Source organism: Paramormyrops kingsleyae, unplaced genomic scaffold (assembly GCF_048594095.1).
Source record: "Paramormyrops kingsleyae isolate MSU_618 unplaced genomic scaffold, PKINGS_0.4 ups149, whole genome shotgun sequence".
Classification (NCBI taxonomy): Eukaryota; Metazoa; Chordata; class Actinopteri; order Osteoglossiformes; family Mormyridae; genus Paramormyrops; species Paramormyrops kingsleyae.
Window position 1 is genome coordinate 46,219 of NW_027326087.1, and position 19,602 is coordinate 65,820.

Here is a 19,602-nt window from a genome sequence, read left to right on the forward strand (position 1 = left end):
CCCGTCCATGTCCTTGCCCTGCAGGTTCCCCTTCACCCTCAGGTCCCAGGCTTGTGGTACCGACGGTGTCCCTCCCCGCCCTATGGTCCCGACAGCGCCCCACTGCCTTACCATCCTGGCGATGCCCACAGTGCCTCTCGGCCCCAACCCTGCCTTCCCCTTGGCTCGATCTGGCCCTACTGGCCTCCCGAGACCCAGCAGGGGCTCGTGTCCCAGGGTCAACGCCCTGCTTTCTGGGGACCAGCAGACCCCCTAGCTCAGTCCTGTCCCCTCCTGCCTCAGATAAGTTTTTGCCCCAAGGTCCTGTCCCACCTTTGTTCTCCCAAAGCCCATTTCCAGCTCACCCTGTAGCGCCCCCATGTTTGTTCGCTTACCCTGCCTCAGTTCCTGCCCCAGTGCCCTGTCCCACCTTGACTCCTCCTGGGCCCATGGTTCTCCCTTGTCTGTCTGTTCTTCAGCTGTCCACCCTGTGTTAGTCTGTGTGTCAGTTGTGCCCTGCGTTCCCTGTCTTTTCTGGTTTCTTGCCCGTGTTTGGTTCCTGTTAGTGCGGTGCCCCTGTCTGAGCATCATGTTTGCCCTGCTGTGTACCCAGTGTGTCTCTATGGTGTTCTGTTGTGTTTTCGTCTTGGTCCTAGTTCTCTCTTACCCGATCGTGATCCATTTCTTTACTCCTGCGTGGTCTTGTCCTGTCGGGTCAGCAGTCCATATGGCCCTTTGCCCCGCTTGTGTCCTCTATCTGGCCCCGTTAACGGCCGTTCTCGTCTTCCCCGGCTCCTGTAATCCACACGAAATGTTTCTTGTCCCGTGTTATCACTCGTCTGTGGACCTGTCCTGCTGTGTGATGTACGTTCTATCATCCTGGTTGTCCCTAGTCTGTCCCCAGTTCTCCTAGTGGTGTCCCATCTTGCCCCCAGAGTGCCCTGTGCTGGTGTTGCCCCTGCCTATCCTGGTCTGTCTCGTCCCCTAATGGTGTTCGGTCTCTGCGCCCTTGTCCCGCAGCAGTGCCCATCTGGTGTCTTGTCCTGCCCTCTTCCACTGTGTCTCCCATCTTAGTGTACGTATAGCCTGCTGTCTTCCCCGCTGTCCCATCTGCTCCCTCACATGTCCTGTAAAAAGTGTCCTTCAGTCCTGCGATCCTCAGTCCAGTCATTGATGTTGCTGCCTGCATGTGCTCCCCAGTGTGTCCTGTGTCTAGTGTTCTTGCCTGATCCTCCCTACCCTGTTTGGACCCCTTGTGGTCTGTTTCCTTTGCCCTTCCTGTAGTGTAGTTTTCTTTAATAAAGCCCCTTTTGCTTTTCCTCCATGCCTGTCTTAGCCTCTGTCCTTGCCCTCGACGTGACACCATTACAGTGTGACCAGGTAAATGCTGCTAGCTGGACACCATACTATTGTAAATGCTGCTGAAGGCTTACCTCAGTTTATCATTATTGTCATCGTCTTGAGAACAGCAGCAAAAAGTGGGAAAATGATTAAAAAGTAAAGAACACTGTTCTTCTTAAGGTAAAGTCATTATTGGAACTGAAATTAGAATAATGAAATACATTCAACAGAATGGTTGTCCATCCATCCATCTTCTGAAACTACTTTATCCCAACCAAGGTCACAGGGAGTCTATCCCAGGAACAATGGGCACAGACAGGGACCAACCCTGGGCAGTTGCCAACACACCTCAGGGCACACGCACACACAACTACAGGGCCAGTTTAGACTAATCAATCAACCTATCCTGCACATTTTTGGACCGTGGGAGGAAACTGGAGCCCCCAGTGAAAACTCACACGAACAGCATGCAAACTCTACACAGATAGGACCCAGGACCTTCTCGCTGTGAGGCAGCAGCACTAACCACCGCGCCACCCTGTTGAAATGGTCGTTTGTAAAATAATACATTCAGGTTATGTTATTGTAGATCTGGAACGTGGTGTTAAAATATAGTGGTGAACTTAAGACTGCCCATTCAGTATCGCTGTTCTCCTAATGTTAGACACAACAATTTATATTAAATATTTTATATAAGACATCCGGAGGCTGCAGGGCATCGTCCAAGCAGCAGAGAAGCTCATTGGCTGCAGCCTCAACCTCAGTGATTCACTATCTGCCCCAAGAACAAAAAGGCGACCTGGCGAGATCATGCCGACCCCTCCCACCTCAGCCATAATCTCTTCCAAATTTTCTTTTATTCCCCTCAAAACTGCATTGTGGAAAAAAGGGATGAGTACAGATTGGGCAGCAACAAATATTTAACAGACATGGTGACAATGAGTGACTTTGCTATACAGCAGAGGGACAGTGTTTGCTGGAAATTTGGGCTGACAAGAGTATCCAGGAAAAACTTGATGCAACTCACAAAAACTCAAAAAAAAAAAAATATTTGGTAAAATATGGGTCTATCTTCTTATATGTGTAGCACGAATAAATAAAAATGCCTGTGTGGCATACTAGCATGGCTCTATATGATGGCCATGTGTCTGCGTGCCCAAAAGGACTCCAAATCAGCCATAAAATTAGGACAGTAATCATGAGCTCCATTGTGCTGTGCAATAGCACTTTTCTTCCTTCATTTTTTTCAAAACAAAACATTGCACAGTGATGATGAAAGCATGCTCAGACCTGGAACGTTAAGCGCAATGTGGGCACAGGCGAGTTGGGGAGTGTGGAGGGGGGAACAATCATGCTCAGGCATGATATAAGGCAACCGGGCCAAATGTGAGTACACCCTAACACTGACCATTTGTCAGGCTGAGCTCTACCTGGGAGGGTCCTGGAGCAGCTACTGGAAGAGGTGGTGCAACTCTACTCACCTCATCCACCTGACAGACAACCTCAGTGCCTCAATACCTACACTGGAAGAGCAGCGTGCAAGGGAACAGCAGGCCATGAGATACAGACACCATCACGAACGGCTACATAGCCAAAGACTCCACTCGCTCACAGAGAGCGTCGCTTGTGATGAAACCCAGGGCTTCATGACGAAGCATTTGTGTTATTTGTGATTATAGCATTATGTGATGTTTCCTCTGTTTATGTTAAAGTTCAGTGGTCAGTTTAACAGATAAACCACACACAGTTCCTTAATAACTATATTTTATTCTTCAAAACAAATATAAAAATGATTATGAAAAAATATATATTCTGTGAGCTTGCTGGAAAACAGTTTGTCCAGCATGAGCCAGCCTCATCCAGAGGGCTACTCTCCTGCTGTCAGTCATCCATTGCCATGTCAGAGCCAGCCTCGTCCTGAGGGCTGCTCTCCTGCTGTCCGTCATCCATTGCCATGTCTGAGGCAGCCTCATCCAGAGGGCTGCTCTCCTGCTGTCTGTCACCTTTTTCCAGCATGAGCCAGCCTCATCTAGAGGGCTGCTCTCCTGCTGTCCGTCATCCATTGCCATGTCTGAGCCTGCCTCGTCCAGAGGGCTGCTCTCCTGCTGTCCATCATCTAGTTCCAGGTCTGAGCCAGCCTCGTCCAGAGGGCTGCTCTCCTGCTGTCCGTCGTCTAGTTCCAGGTCTGAGCCAGCCTCGTCCAGAGGGCTGCTCTCCTGCTGTCCGTCGTCTAGTTCCAGGTCTGAGCCAGCCTCGTCCAGAGGGCTGCTCTCCTGCTGTCCGTCGTCTAGTTCCAGGTCTGAGCCAGCCTCGTCCAGAGGGCTGCTCTCCTGCTGTCTGTCATCCATTGCCATGTCTGAGCCTGCCTCGTCCAGAGGGCTGCTCTCCTGCTGTCCGTCGTCTAGTTCCAGGTCTGAGCCAGCCTCGTCCAGAGGGCTGCTCTCCTGCTGTCTGTCATCCATTGCCATGTCTGAGCCTGCCTCGTCCAGAGGGCTGCTCTCCTGCTTTCTGTCATCCATTGCCATGTCTGAGCCAGCCTTGTCAAGTGGGCTGCTCTCCTGCTGTACGTTACCATCTTGTTTGGCAGCAGGGCAATCACTAGCCATCTCAATGCCGCCTTCAGCCATGGTAGCAGTGTCTGTATCTCTTGGCGTAGTCCTCCTCAGCTTCTTCCAGAACCTGAGAAGAGTGCCTTTCTTTTTTGGGCCCTGAACATTTTTTTGTTTAGGGCCCTGCACCTTTGTGCAACTTAAACCCATAATGAAATTATGCAAACGATATAGCTTAGATTCTCTTTCACCAGTGCTTCCTTTGAGAGAGTCTCTAAGAATGAAATGTGAAGGTGCAATTGCTTCTTATATAGAAAAATCTTCCTTCGATGACATCACTGACCAGTTCCGGAATTCTGTTCTGTTGACATCACAGAGGGCCCTCCATATAAGGCATTTGTCATTTCATTGTTTATACCAGTATAGGGTATGCTGATTGATTAAAAAAATAATATAAAATTATTATTTAAAAAAAAAATACCTGTGTGTTTAGAAAAATAATACCTGTGTGCGTGTGTGTGTTTTCCCTTATCCTACCAATACTATCCACATTATTACTTAAAAGCTTGTTTGACATCCTTTAATGCTGGTAGTTTTCAGTAACTTCAATTAAACATGAATTGTGTTAATATGATGAAACTAATATGGGGTCATTTTGACCCCAATATAATATAATTGAAATTATCACATGGTCATTTAAACTTCAACACTTTTAAGTATGTATTGACTTGAAAGTAGGGTGTCATGGAGGCTTAGCTGGTGGCCCTGTTGTCTGTCACCGATGGGTTTGGGGCTTTGAATCTCATCACTCCTTGGCAGGGGTGCCGTAACGGCAGGGGAAAGTTACAATGATTCCAAGGGCCCCTGAATGACAGGCGGCCTAAAAAATTGGGAGAATAGCTGGATTGGTCTGGACTGGGGGGCCCAATATGATATGCCTTCATGGGGCCCACAATCTCTAGCAATGCCCCTGCTGCTCGGTGTATGCATGAATGTTTTCCTGCAGACATTGTTTAGGCTAATTGGTGCATCTACAATTTCCCATAGTGTATGAGTGTGTGTGTATATGACCTGTGATGGACTAGCATCCTGCCCAGGATGTACCCCAGCCTTGTGCCCTGTGCTGCTTGGCACGAGCCCCAGGTGACTCTGCCCAGTACAAACAAACTGATGGTTGGGTGATTTTTCGGGTCTGGACGGCACAGAGGCTCAGGACACATAAGTTACATCACACCTTTGGGGGCTGGGAGTCAAAGATCACTTTTGCTCTGTGTGTGAGGTTTGCATGTTCTCCTAGTGTTATATGAATTTTCTCTGGATCCTCTGTTTTACTCCCAAGATTGAAAGAGGTGTACTTAGGTAAATTAGTGTCTCTAAATTGGCTTGTGTGTGTGGGCGTGTGTGCGCCCGGTAATGATCTTTGCGGTAATGATGCCGGTCCTTGTTTTTGCTGCTCCAAGCTCCCTCGCAGACAGAACATCATCTTACCGTAGGAACAGCAGTATCTCAAGTTGTTGACGGAGCACATGTGGAAATCTGTGGCTGCTGCATCTGTGTCTTCAAATTTAGTCCTTGATTCTGTGTGATACTTTAAATTAGGACCCTAGAAAACATTAATTGAACAAATAGTTCCATTTATTACAGTAGCATAAGTGGAAATTTGTGTTTTTAAAAGCACTAATCAAACCAGAAATAGCAAACAATGATGCGACATTATGAGGAATAAATTGACATACTCATAAAAAATTGGAATGATAAAAAAAAAAAAACACCAGATAGAGTGACAAAAATCCTCTCATTCAAGGCAGTAGGATGAGGGATTTACACACACACACACACACACACACATACATATTGTACTGCCATTGTTATGAGATAATCAATTTATTTATTTATTTATTTACTTTATTTTTTACATATTTTGCATATTCACTTGCCAGTGCTTTTAATGTTGATCAGTGTGTGTGTGTCGGTGTCTGTTTGGCTTTGCACAGATCACATTTGTTGATCAAAATGTCCCCAAAGTTTGGTAAAACTCGAAACTTACTTTTGGTTAAGGTTAGAGCTGGGTGGGGGTTATGTGTCCCGTCAATAGGATTAGAGTCTTTTTTCACCCATAGAAATGAATGGAAGGTCCCCATTTAGATAGGTACACCAATATGTGTGTGTGTGTGTCTGCGTGTTTGTGTGTGTGAGCAGGTATACCTTACCTTATCGGGACACAATGTCCCCACAACATGATGATTACCTGTTTTTTTCCCTTATGGGGACCAATTTCCTGGTCCCCATCAGGAAAAACTCAATTTAATAAAAATCTATGACTCCAATGAGAAAAAAAAAATTCAACAACTGTAGTATTTTGCTTGGTTACTTATTTAGCATTTTTCCCATAAAAATGAATGAGCAGTGCCCAAAAACATATGATTACATGACTGTGTGTGTGTGTGTGTGTGTGTGTGGGACTGCATAGCCTTGGAAAGCCAACCTACTCTCAGGAGAGTCTAAGCCCAACTTTTTCACAGAGTTACTGGTTTAAAATATTCAGAAAAATTGAGGAAGCAAAAACTTCCAAATGGTGAACAATGTGGGAAGCTGTGGGCAGCTAAAACTGTCTGCAGGGGTCCATATATCACAGGAATCATCGGCACGACTCTGGAGCTGTGACATTTTAAAATGAGACCGTTATAGTCCCCCTTTTCTTAAAAAGCATTACGGAAAATCAGATCAGTGAGATTTTAAACAAGAACCCAGTGTCAAAGCTGCGGGAAATCAAAAGCCAGGCCTATGGCCACCGCTGATTGTGAATAGGACTTGGCTTCAGTAGACTTTCAAATATTTCTGCGTTTTTGAAGTTTTTCAAAATTAGTGAAATAGTATTTTATAATATTCTTTTCACTATCAAGTGTGAAGAATACTTCAGTTTGATCCGAAACGGTGAGTACAGTCCAGCTTGAGAAGTAATTCTTTTAGAGAAGCAGATTAATATGGTCAATAATATTTTGAATATTACTTAAATATACTACGCTTCACTAACTGTATATATTGTGCGTAATTAATATGCAAAATATGAATGGCATATGAAAGGTGTATTGGCTCACTGTATGGCTTCATACCTCCACTCTGCATGTTTGCAGTTTGCACACTCATTTGTGAGGGAGCCTAATTAGGAGAGTCTTCAGTTTAAGACAGGTCATAAATGGCTGCTTGTCTTGTACCCTCAGATTCATAATGGATGTGAAAACGTGCATTGATTTCTTGGAGGAAAGACGAGAGGAGAAACTGAGGGAGATGGTGGATTTTATATTGCATGAATTAGAAGATTTAGAAAATTCAGCTTCTGAGCTGGAAATGGAAATCAAGGGGTTTTTGAGTAAGTGTACAGAAGAGATTGTTGCCATGAGAGAGAAAGAGAAGAAAGACAAGGCAGAGGAAGGAAGTGTGAAAGAAAACGCGAACATGAATGGACGGATGAGGAGCATGGAGCCTAGGCAAAGGAGAGAGGAGAAGAAGAGGTGTGAAATAGGAGAACAGACAGAGATGGAGAGTGAGGAGGTCCACTGAAAAAAGAGGAAGGGATCAATGGAATTCCCATTGATAGTGACTAGAGGAGGAAAAAATGATGAGGAAGGGGATCAGCATATTGAAGGATGTCGTATTTCTTTATGTGTCACACTAACAAGGACATTTTTATTTCTGCTTTTCAGAGCTCTCCACCCTGGAAGCCATATAAACATGGTGCCTGTGGTTTGTGACCCACCTCCTCAAAGCGACGGCCTCTCTCCTGAGCCCTTAAATGATTTTTGTTTTTTACTTGTATTTAAATATATACATAATAAAACTTGCACCTCTGTGTTCTATGCTTCCTTGCTCACAGCCTTAACACGCTCTAAATAATCCTAAACTATATTTCAATGTTTAATTGGATTCAGCATGAACAGCCTCTACCATCCAGGCGCAAACAAATATGTAAAACATAGTATAGTGTGAACTTCTCCAACTTTCTTGATAAGAAACATGGTTCTTGTGGGAGTAACGCAAGTTTGCTGGGAGTGGTTGACCTAGTGAAAAACTATAATGCAACAGCAAATAAATCGATGTGTAATTTACCTACAAAACATTCACTTATGTGCAATCAAACCAAATTAGTCGTAATAATGAAAACAGGCACAGCACTGTAATGTTAACATTACAACACAGAATAAATGGCTTAACGTAACAGGACAATATTAAGATAGCAAAATGTATACAATAATATATGATGAATAATAAGCCAGCGATTTACTGTATGCTTTTACTTACCCGAGAATACACCAAGATACTTTGCCCACACTTTCCCCTCTACAGTTCATACCACAATGTTTATTATATTTTAGAGTAAAAATAAACAAAATATTAACACAAGCCAGATGCCATCCAAATTTAATCAAATTTTATCAACAAAGTTTAAAAAAACATAACAAAAAAGTTAAGTATCCAGACAGAGTGGTGGAAATGAAATGAATCTGCACGTGGTGAAAGGTCATGTGACTGTATCGCAATAATTATAATATCAGATTAAACAGACAATTATACAATTATTATTAATCTGAATAACTTTTAGTTTTGGTGATTTCACCATGATATGTTGCTATTTAGTACGGTTAAATGGAGTTTTAAACCCCTCCAGGGTACGAAATGACGCCAAACAGTGTTTTAGGGTACTGCTTACTACAAAGTGTGATTTCTGGTAAGAGACATTGCTGCAGAATTTTTCAAATATTTACTCCTCTGGGGTACATTTGCAGCTAATAATTTAATTTGGGATCCAGTCTGTGTGTTTTTTGTGTGTTTTGGTAGTTTTTGGATTAAATGTTATATTATTCATATTTTTAAAGTGTTTCTGGCAATGATTTGACTTGTATTTCGCCATATATGTGGAATCAATTTTACTGTTATTGTCAGTCTGTGCTTTTGTCACACAGAAGCTGGAGAGGAGCCAGCAAAGTACTATTTAGTTTGTTCATTAATTCTGGAATAACAAAGGCTTTTCGCAAATACTCCTGGACCTTACTTGCGTCTTTACTTCCCTTATTCATTATCTTGTTAGATATTTGCTAAGATCAGTTGCTTTTGGGAAATCCAACCTTGGTCATTTTGCGACGATCTGATTGGTTGAAATGCATGGAGACTAGAGAACAGTTATCTGTGTTGATATGCATAGATTAGTAGTATTGAATTGATGCATTCCCAATAACTCAGAACTTGAAAATTTCCAACCTCCTACTTGGAAAATGTATTATAGAATGATTGAATGGAATAGATTTATGCAAATTTATGCAAGTTAATGCTAATTCCACTAGTGTTTGATGCTCATGGACATACTAGCAGAAATGAGCTCTTAGTAAATCATGATGTACACTGTGTGAACAACCTTCTGCAGTGGAAAATTGAAGCGAGCTGGAATCATGCTGCAACTGTAGTCTCTTTGTGGAGTGGGCCGGGTACAGTCTGCTTCTTGTACGCCAGTGGAAAAGCGCTGTGAATCAATGGATCTCTAGAGAGGAGAGTGAGCAGAGCACTGCATCATGAGTCAAAGATCTGTTCACACCACTGCCTTGTTCTGTTCACATGCAGCTTTTGTTGTAGCTGCCAAATATCTGCACTAGCCCACATTGAAGGATTTGGTAACAGGTGTGGCTTCCCAAGTTATTCTTACCTTGCATCCAATCCCTCACTGTACACTAAGTGGGTATATAAAAATAAACAGATATGAGTCTGAAACTCTTGCAGAAAATAGCTGTTAAAGCATTCATCGGTGTGTGTTTGTATAGTAATGTAAAGCCTGTTATTTTGACATTGTGCGGACCACTTTATCAGTCCCCACAAGGGGAAACTAAGTTTTATAAAAATCCATGACTGCAATCAAAAAACTTTTCCTGTAGAAATGACATGAAAGTTCACACAAAGATATGAATACAAATGTGTGACTGTGTTCAAGCTATTTGCTGAAGGTAGTTGTAGATTTTGGGATGGATGGAACTTCTTCAGGAATCCTGTCTCCCTTTCTGCTTATGCTCTACAATTTGGACAGCTAGCGCAACACCTGTTCTTGCAATCTACAGAAGTTCTTCAACTCCTCCATTGTAGGACGCATCAGCAATGGATATAAGTCTGTAGGACACTGGTGGAGAACTTTGTGCTGTGGTGCAGGGAGAACAAGCAGGACATCAGCAAGACAAAGGAGTTGGTGATGGACCTCTGGTGTAAAAATGTGTGTAGTGAACTGCCACGGATGTTTTACCAATCCATTGAGGCCGGTGTACTTTTACACTGTGGACTGCCAGGAAGCATTATTAGTTGAGGCGACACCAAATGCCTGACCACACTCACCAGGCAAGCCCAGCTCCCTTACAGGACTGACCCTGGACCCCTTGGAGACAATTCTGAACATCCTCCCCATGGGGTGCCCTCTTGGAGCACCTTTTTCCAATGGCTCACAATGGTGCTAAGAAGGACTACTGAGGATCCTTCCACTTTGCACACTTCAGACACTACAACGCCCCCTTCAGATGTGTCCCTAGCATTGCATCTTTAAAGCAGTTGCCACCAACTGCAGCACCCAGATGGAACTAAGGCCCAGCCATTCAGAGTTCACATCAAGTGACACAGTACAATGAAACGATTGCGTCTGACAGGTAAGTGTATGCCTCAGAAAATTAAAAGGCTGAAAGAAGTATTTTTAGAGGGATTATAAAATGGTGCCTTCCTTTGGCAGTATGTTTAAATAATCTGTCCCTTTTCAATAACTGAAGGTCATGCAAAATCCACTGAGAACCCCACAGCCCTGTTTGAGCACCTGCCCTTCAGACCGTGTGTACACCTCAGTAGCATACTGTAGAGCCCTGTCCTTTTGTGCTCTTCCTTCCCATGCTCAGATGACCTCCTGCCAGAGCAGAGCCCATCACAACCACGACAATTCACTCAGGTGTCCTACTCTGTGTCTGAACGCCAAGAAGCATGGGGACACTGGAGACGGAATGGAAGTCCATCTCACACACTGTAGGCTATTTACAGACACCGGTTCTCCTACCTGCTTGCTGAACCAAGCCAAAGCTAATGTTATCATCTTTTAATCAGCGAGACATTTCACCACAAGGGGCACTAAAAGAACATAGAATGCTTGTATGGTGCATTTGCTAGTGATTAACACTGTGAGCCATTCACTGTTAGTAGAAGTCATAAAATTACGATTTTGCCATCATTTCTGTAATGCAATTCCCAGTAGGCACTTCTCCATAATCTAGACCCAGGATTCATTTTAAAAATGGAATTTAGAAAGCAGCACTTCACTTTGATGTAAATATAGCACTACGTGAATGCTGATTTAATAAACAAGGATGTTGATCAGAAGAGGAACAGAAGGGATAAATAAACTCATCTAGTACTTCAGTATCCCTGTCACTCACATGCAGTCCATTCAGCCAGGGATAATTCTCCTCTTCTATGTTCATTGTTGTCATAAGATCTCTTTCATTCTATAATCTGTATGACCGTACAGGTCTTCCGTATATGTTTGTGTGCTTTGTTGAATTTCTATTTTTATACATAGTATTCTGTGAAGTGTTTCTCCTTTAATATTATGTACTTCATGTTTGGCATTGGACCACAAACAATTCTGGTATGTTGGTACATACTGGCAGTAAAGTAAGTTCTGATTCTGATTTTCCTCAGATGGAATATACACTGCTGGTTGTGGGATTACCACAGGAACAGTCAGAATACACATAATGCTTCCTGCGATTAGAGGTTATCCCATGTAGAGGTATAATACACATAATGCTTCCTGGGATTAGAGATTATCCCATGTAGAGGTATAATACACATAATGCTTCCTGGGATTAGAGATTATCCCATGTAGAGGTAGAATACACATTAGATTAGATTAGATTAGATTAGAGATTATCCCATGCAGAGGTATAATACACATAATGCTTCCTGGGATTAGAGATTATCCCATGTAGAGGTAGAATACACATTAGATTAGATTAGATTAGATTAGAGATTATCCCATGAACAGGCAGAATATACATCACAGTACCTAGGTTTACAGATTATGAAAAGGCAGATATAGTGCTGATATATGGGAATCACCGCCAGTAGTGGGTAAAATTAGGACACGCAACAAGTGTACAGAAACAAGTCCTGATTTTCAGAAGCAAAGCGGGGCTCGTGAAGATGCATGACAGTCTGTCTCCTCCCTGTCTTTAATCACTTGAACACCCCTCCCCCACAAACCTGTTTGATGTATGGCTCATTAGAACATGTGACCAGGAGCAGATGGCCAAAGGGTGTCATAATGGGGGAAACGTGACCAAACAAACTGTTCCATATGGATGGTGTGACACGGAGCCATCACTAACATTTCAGCAAAGGCACCTGCTGACCTGTAACTGTTGACCTGTGAGGTTAGTTGACAATCGTTTCATTCAAAGTGGAAGTACATCTCTGCCAGGGTGATCAGGGGTATGGGGAGCCAGGGGACAGAAAGCAACCTGCCTGGGGGGGTGGAGTGGGATGCAGGTAGCATGGGCAGACACACAGAAATCTCACAGCGGCAAACATACAGCTTTCCTGCCCCATTGGAGCATGATGGATTTATTCATTAAAGTTATGCTGTCCGGATCAGTGACAGGAAATTAACAGAGGACAGCCCAGTGATACAGGCTTCTGAACACATAAACTAAATAAACAGTAGTAGAGTGAACCAAGACAGCGTATGTGACATGTTTGTATTCACATCTTTGTGGGGACTCTCCATTCAACAGCAGGATTATGAACCAAGGCGGTGTCTTGGACTGTGACAGCACAGTAACAACTCAATGACACAGAATTCTGAACAGACAAACTTTATAAAAAGTAGGATATTCAACTAAGAGAATGAATCACTGTCTGAGACACTAACATCACAATGACATCACAGGCTTCAGATCACACATTAAATAAACATGGATATTCAAGAGAATGAATCACTGTCGGTGACAGCGGCAGCACAGTTACATTAGAGGCCTCTGAACACAAGAACCAAATACAGCCTGGAACCTGCACAGTGGGGTGATTTGGGTTTCACTCCAGAAGGCAGATGCGTGCAGGGATGCTAATTCAAATGTTAGCCTGCTTGTCCTCAGCTCAGTGTCGTGCAGCAGGGCTCTGTGAAGGGACCTTATTCTCCAGAGTGGTTTTAAAGGGGACCGTGCTTCAGAAACTGTTCCCACCTGTCATTAAGGGACTGCAATCCTTACAGTCTCAAGCCAGATGCGTGGCAGTTTGTTGGAATTTTTATATTATTTTAATATCAGTTTGTACCTGGGAAGTAATTTGTAATAAATTTAAAACCAAATAATCAGAATGTCAAACATATAAAGAAAAGTAGCTAACAAGCTGTTGCTGCTGTTAAACTCTCTAGAGATAGACTGATAGATACAGGCTGGGAGATACACTTAGACCGACAGACACAGGTTGAGAGATGCACTTGATTGATGGATTCTGGCTGGGAGATACACTTAGAGTGACAGACACAGGTTGAGAGATGCACTTAAATTAACAGTGACACAGAGATATGAAGGGTTCCACTCTTCAAACAGGATCTCTGTGCTCCAGTTGGGATCTATGGCCTCCAAGCACTCCGCTCTTACTGCAGCTCAGCCAGGCTGGGCTGGGCCCGGCGAGGGTGGCGGGGGCCACTCGCACTCGGCCTTCTTTATGAGGGAGATCTGAGTGATGTGGGGCCTCTGACAGCCGTTCTCTGTGTCCTGCTGTCCTGCCCGCCGGCTGCGTGTGTGACGGTAAGAGACCTGTTACAGCTAGTATGCATGGAGTGGGTCCTTGCTGAGCCACAGGCAGGCCAGGCCTCGTTCCACATCAGTTTTGTGTGCAGACCTCCCTGTGAGCAAAAACAAATGGCTAATTTAACATGCGCTCTGACAGGCTCCTGAGGGCCAGTGGACCCAGGGTTTGCTTGTCCTCCTCACAAGCTGGAACAGCCGGGAGCCCGATCTGGATGGGCCCACTGCCAGGCCTACAAGAGCCGGCACGCTCAGCCACAGGTGTGCGCCGTGGCACTAGCTACCTAACGGACCCAAACCTTCATCTATCAGCACCAAACTGAGGGCATCGGTGACCCAAAACACATCAGAACCATATATTCTGGGGAAGTCAGTATGCGAGGAAAGGTACTGGACCAGTGAACACTCATCATCTCATCAGAGATCGATCAACCATGCTCATCATGTGACACTATCCTCAGTACATGTGGCAAAAAAATCCGAGGTGCCATTGTGGGTGTGAACACTGCCCCCTGGTGTTCAGTGAGTGTGGGCTCGACATACCGACAGGCATGTTTGAGAGTCTGCCTAAATGAATTAATTTCCTCCTTTTTCAACAAAATCAACTCAATTAATTTGTTTAAGGAGCAAAACAGTTTTGAAAGGGTCCGATAATTTTACCTGGATAATGAAAGCCAGAGAACAGCCAGGCAGGAACTCTGGTTGTCTACGATACATCTGTCCACATGGACGTAGATCCTAGCCAGATCACAGACTCTCTCTACAGCACTCAGCCAGGGGACCGCTCTTCCAGGGAATGCTGAGAACGCGAGACCCAAGAGGCGTGTTTTGGACAGAACAGGAGCAGTCAGTCACCGGGTATAATCAGTGAGATTGATGTGCACACCCACCAGGGATATGTGTGTTCCTGTGGAGGGCTGTCATTTCGGGCTCTGCTATTGTGAGTTCCTGTGTGGAAGAAGAGAAGCCTTCCAAAGCAACAGAGTATGGCTGTGTGAGTCACTGAATGCAGTCTTACCCAAGCACACTGCAGCTCAGCGGCTCCACACGTGTCTCCAGCCCAGAGCATGCTGGGACAGCATGCAGACGGCTCATGCATAGAATTAGCCCTCAATTTCTGGCACAGGGGCTCCATTACCATCACGCCTTAGGGTGTTCTGGGAGAGTGAAACACAGGGTCGACAGGGTCAAACAATGCATCGCCAGTGCTGGACCCAACACCATATTCAGTGTTGCTGGCGTGCCACAGGTTTCTGCTGGACCAGCAGTCTCCGCATGAGCAGCTCTTCATCCCAGCAGCATGGCGGGAAAACCAGCTGTGAGCATGGCGGGAAAACCAGCTTTTATACTTCACTCTGTACACAAACAAAGGCACAGACACTCACAGTCTATGGCTCACAGCAGATATTTGGAGCCCTCTGGCATCCATTCCTGGGAAAGACAACATTCCATTTGCTGGGCTGCTTGGCCCGTCAGTGTTTTGATGAGCTCTCAGAGACTCGGCACTGAGGCTCGAAGTCCTGGTGCCTTTGTCTGAAGTTGCAATAGCGGCACCTTCACCAGCATTCACCAATGCTTCCCCGCACTTCCCCATGCATCCTGCTTTGGGACAGGTGGGGGGAGTCAGGGCGTGAGCGTTGTTTAGCACTGCTCTTAGTCCATCATCCAACGAGGTCAAGCTTCTTTCATTCACTTGGCAAAGGTGTTTTACTGTCTGGCACTTTCTATAAATGTTAAGCTGACAGACTGGAAGATTGAAACTAGACCCCTTTAGCACCATCCTCCCATTTTTATTTATTATTTTTCAGATTAAAAATGTATTTATTTGTTCTGACAGAAGTTTTATAAAGTTTCAGCTGGCTATTATGTATATGAATTTCCTGATCTAAATGACTGGTTTGAAAAACCTTCAGGGTAGATCTTAAATGTCTCCTATTCCTATTTTAATCCCTGCTAATCAGTATTGTTTGTATCCAAGCCATGCAACAACAGATAGCAAAACTAAGATCTTTCCTCTTCTACAGCAACACAATAACTTATGTACGTCCCTCCTCAGCGTTCATCCTACCAGCTGGGATTCCACCAATCAGGCCTCACGTTGAGTGAGACATCATGGAGATCAGTTCTCAACTGAGGGCAACTCTGGTGGTGAAAAGGTAGGACCACATAGTACTCCCTGGGGGGCATCTGGGGTCAAACGGTGAGGAGAAACACGCACAACGGATTCTGCCTGCGGCTGTCAACTTCAGCCTGAGCAGTGCCTATGGGTGTCAACTGGACCAGAGATGGATTAGGTCTGTCCAGAGATGCAGGGGCTCCGTAGCTCAGGCAAAATTGGTTTAGATCTGTCATTGACCTGCTGACAGAGGTGCATACTGGGAAGGCCACATATGAATCCATTCTGAGGGTGTGCTTGTCTTTTATACTTCCTGTTAGTGGTCAGACAGCAGATGAAATTGCAGAATGTGGTCTGCAGTCTGTTGAACAGTTCAGGTTAACGGAATATTGATCCAGAGCATGGATCCCAATGGAAGCTGACTCCCAGCACAGCAGAGGCATTAAATATAAGGAAAGAAATGAATATTGCTGAATGACAGTTATGAAGAAAAGTGGGCCTAGTGGAGTATAACATATACCTAGCCAGCTCTCACCAAGGCATAATGACTCGCTTCATTCACATTGAAAGGTATGACATGAAGCACTTCAGCGATTTCTACAGACACCGGGAAAACATTAAAAGAATTCACAGACATCTGAAAGCACCAAATATACCTATAGCCACTGGTATTAATGTCAGTTTTTCTATGATATATGGGTTAAACGGAGGGTTTTAAAAAGTGGCGTAATGCAGAGTAGACTTTGGTACAATCCAGAGGGATGGTCTCCTTTGTACTGAAACCAAAACAGCCATTTAAAACTAATGTCTACTTAGGAGACATTACTCTATAAAGAGCAAGTTGAGGGAGGCGTAAAGACAATTTCTCCACAGGTATTAATAAAGTATCAGTTATTCTAATTATTTAAAATGACTTTACCTTAAGAAGCTTACTAACAGAACAGTGTTCTTTATTTTTTAATCATTTTCCCACTTTTTGCTGCTGTTCTCTTTCAAGACGAAGGGAATAATGATAAACTGAAGTAAGCCTTCAGCAGCATTTACAGTAGTGTGGTGTCCAGCTAGCAGCATTTACCTGGTCACACTGTAATGGTGTCACGTCGAGGGCAAGGACAGAGGCTAAGACAGACATGGAGGAAAACCAAAAGGGGCTTTATTAAAGAAAACTACACTACAGGAAGGGCAAAGGAAACAGACCACAAGGGGTCCAAACAGGGTAGGGAGGATCAGGCAAGAACACTAGACACAGGACACACTGGGGAGCAGATGCAGGCAGCAACATCAATGACTGGACTGAGGATCGCAGGACTGAAGGACACTTTTTACAGGGCATGTGAGGGAGCAGATGGGACAGCGGGGAAGACAGCAGGCTATACGTACACTAAGATGGGAGACACAGTGGAAGAGGGCAGGACAAGACACCAGATGGGCACTGCTGCGGGACAAGGGCGCAGAGACTGAACACCATTAGGGGAACGAGACAGACCAGGATAGGCAGGGGCAACACCAGCACAGGGCACTCTGGGGGCAAGATGGAACACCACTAGGAGAACTGGGGCCAGACTAGGGACAACCAGGATGATAGCAGGTACATCACACACCAGGACAGGTCCACAGACGAGTGATAACACGGGACAAGAAACATTTTGTGTGGGTTACAGGAGCCGGGGAAGACGAGACAGGCTGTTAACGGGGCCATACAGAGGACACAAGCGGGGCAAGGAACTATATGGACTGCTGACCCGACAGGACAAGACCACGCAGGAGTAAGGAAATGGATCACGATCGGGTAAGAGAGAACTAGGACCAGGACGAAAACACAACAGAACACCATAGAGACACACTGGGTACACAGCAGGACAAACATGATGCTCAGACAGGGGCACCGCACTAACAGGAACCAAACACGGGCAAGAAACCAGAAAAGACAGGGAACGCAGGGCACAACTGACACACAGACCAACACAGGGTGGACAGCTGAAGGACAGACAGATAAGGGAGAACCATGGGCCCAGGAGGAGTCAAGATAGGATAGGGCACTGGGGCAGGAACTGAGGCAGGGCAAGCAAACAAACATGGGGGCGCTACAGGGTGAACTGGAAATGGGCTTTGGGAGAACAAAGGTGGGACAGGACCTTGGGGCAAAAACTTAACTGAGGCAGGAGGGGACAGGACTGAGCTAGGGGGTCTGCTGGTCCCCAGAAAGCAGGGCATTGACCCTGGGACACGAGCCCCTGCTGGGTCTCAGGAGGCCGGTAGGGCCACATCGAGCCAAGGGGAAGGCAGGGTTGGGGCCGAGAGGCACTGTGGGCATCGCCAGGACCGTAATGCTGGGGGGCGCTGTCAGGACCACAGGGCGGGGAGGGGGCCGTCGTTGGGACCACAGGGTGGGGGGGGCACCGTCAATACCGCAAGCCTGGGACTGGAGGGTGAAGGGGAACCTGCAGGGCAAGGACATGGACGGGGGCAGGAACAGGAACCAGAGGGGCCCGAGGGGCCTGCAGGGCAGGAGAGCCCAGAGAAGCCGGAGCGGTGGCCACGGATGGTGGCTTTTCCCAAGGACAGTCGGCTGGAGACGTCTTGGACCTGGAGTGAAGATAGAAACAGAGGAAGGGAACAAGCAGAGGGTGTGGGGGGAACAAGACTGCAAGACAAGTTACAGTTTATGGGAACATAGGTGACCTGTACAACATGCCCTTGATGAGGGATACGGTGCTTAATAAATAAACAATAAATAAAACACAAATACATAACAGGGCTAATCATTTTTATGTGTGTGCAGTTTAAACAAAATGAAATCAAATTAACTTACCTGGGGATTTTGGTAATTCTGGAATTCTGAAAAATAATACTTTAAAGAGCAATTTAAAAATCTACTTAGAAATATACATTTTTCTCTTAATAAACATTAAACATTATTATGAAACATTCCACATATACATCTCAAAATTTATCACACTTAATTCATTATCTTTGATACTGTTTCAATTATTTAATGTTTCTCAAACAGCAGCAGCAGAACCACAACTTCATCTTCTTCGTATTTTGGCTCTTCTCTATGTAAAGAGCTCTACAAGCTCAACTTTAATATTAATTTCCCACCACTTCTACCTCTTCTATCTCTACCTGACCCACATCTATCTCTACATCGCCAGTTTCCTCCTGACCTCCTTCTCTATTTATAATCTCAACTAGTACATCACTTACTATAATTTCCAATATGGTTACATCACTCACCATGTCAGCACCCTCAATAATTACCTCCCCTACTTCTACCCCCACAATCTCAACATTTACATCCCCATAATTTACTTCTGCAAGCCCAAACTCACACACTTGGACTTGCACAGCCTCCACCTTCACATTTCCTTTCGTATCCTCTGCCTTCAGGGAAATTTTCCCCCCCTCCACCTTAACCACCTTCACATTCACCCCCACCTCACCTTGCTTCCCCTTGCTTCCATTTTGCATTTTATTAATGCCTACATTCAGGTCTGCGGCCTCCACCTGTACACTGGAGGTCACCCCCACATGTTTTTCCCTCTCTGCCAGCTCCACCTTTTCCCCACTAATCGCACCCTTTACCTCATCTATCCCCTGAGTGCTCCTATTCTTCCTGACCTTCTTCTTTTTCTGAAGGTAGTACGTCTTATAAATTCCCCACTCTTCAGATGTCAGGCCGTAATTGCTCTGAAGAGTCTCAGAGCCTTTCATGCTCATACCCTCCCCTCCCTTACACCAGTCAGTCACACCTCCCAGTCCCCCCATAACCTCCCCAGTCTGGACAGTGGGGGGT

The 19,602-nt window shown here is 45.1% G+C and overlaps 1 long non-coding RNA gene across 1 annotated transcript; it reads right to left on the minus strand.

The window, feature by feature from the left end:
- Positions 1-16,937: 16,937 nt before the first annotated feature.
- Positions 16,938-18,926, minus strand: LOC140587192 (uncharacterized). The gene is made up of 2 exons (XR_011988940.1): positions 18,619-18,926; positions 16,938-18,392 (listed from the first exon to the last, which is right to left on the minus strand). It is a non-coding gene; the product is annotated as an uncharacterized lncRNA (long non-coding RNA).
- Positions 18,927-19,602: the final 676 nt, after the last annotated feature.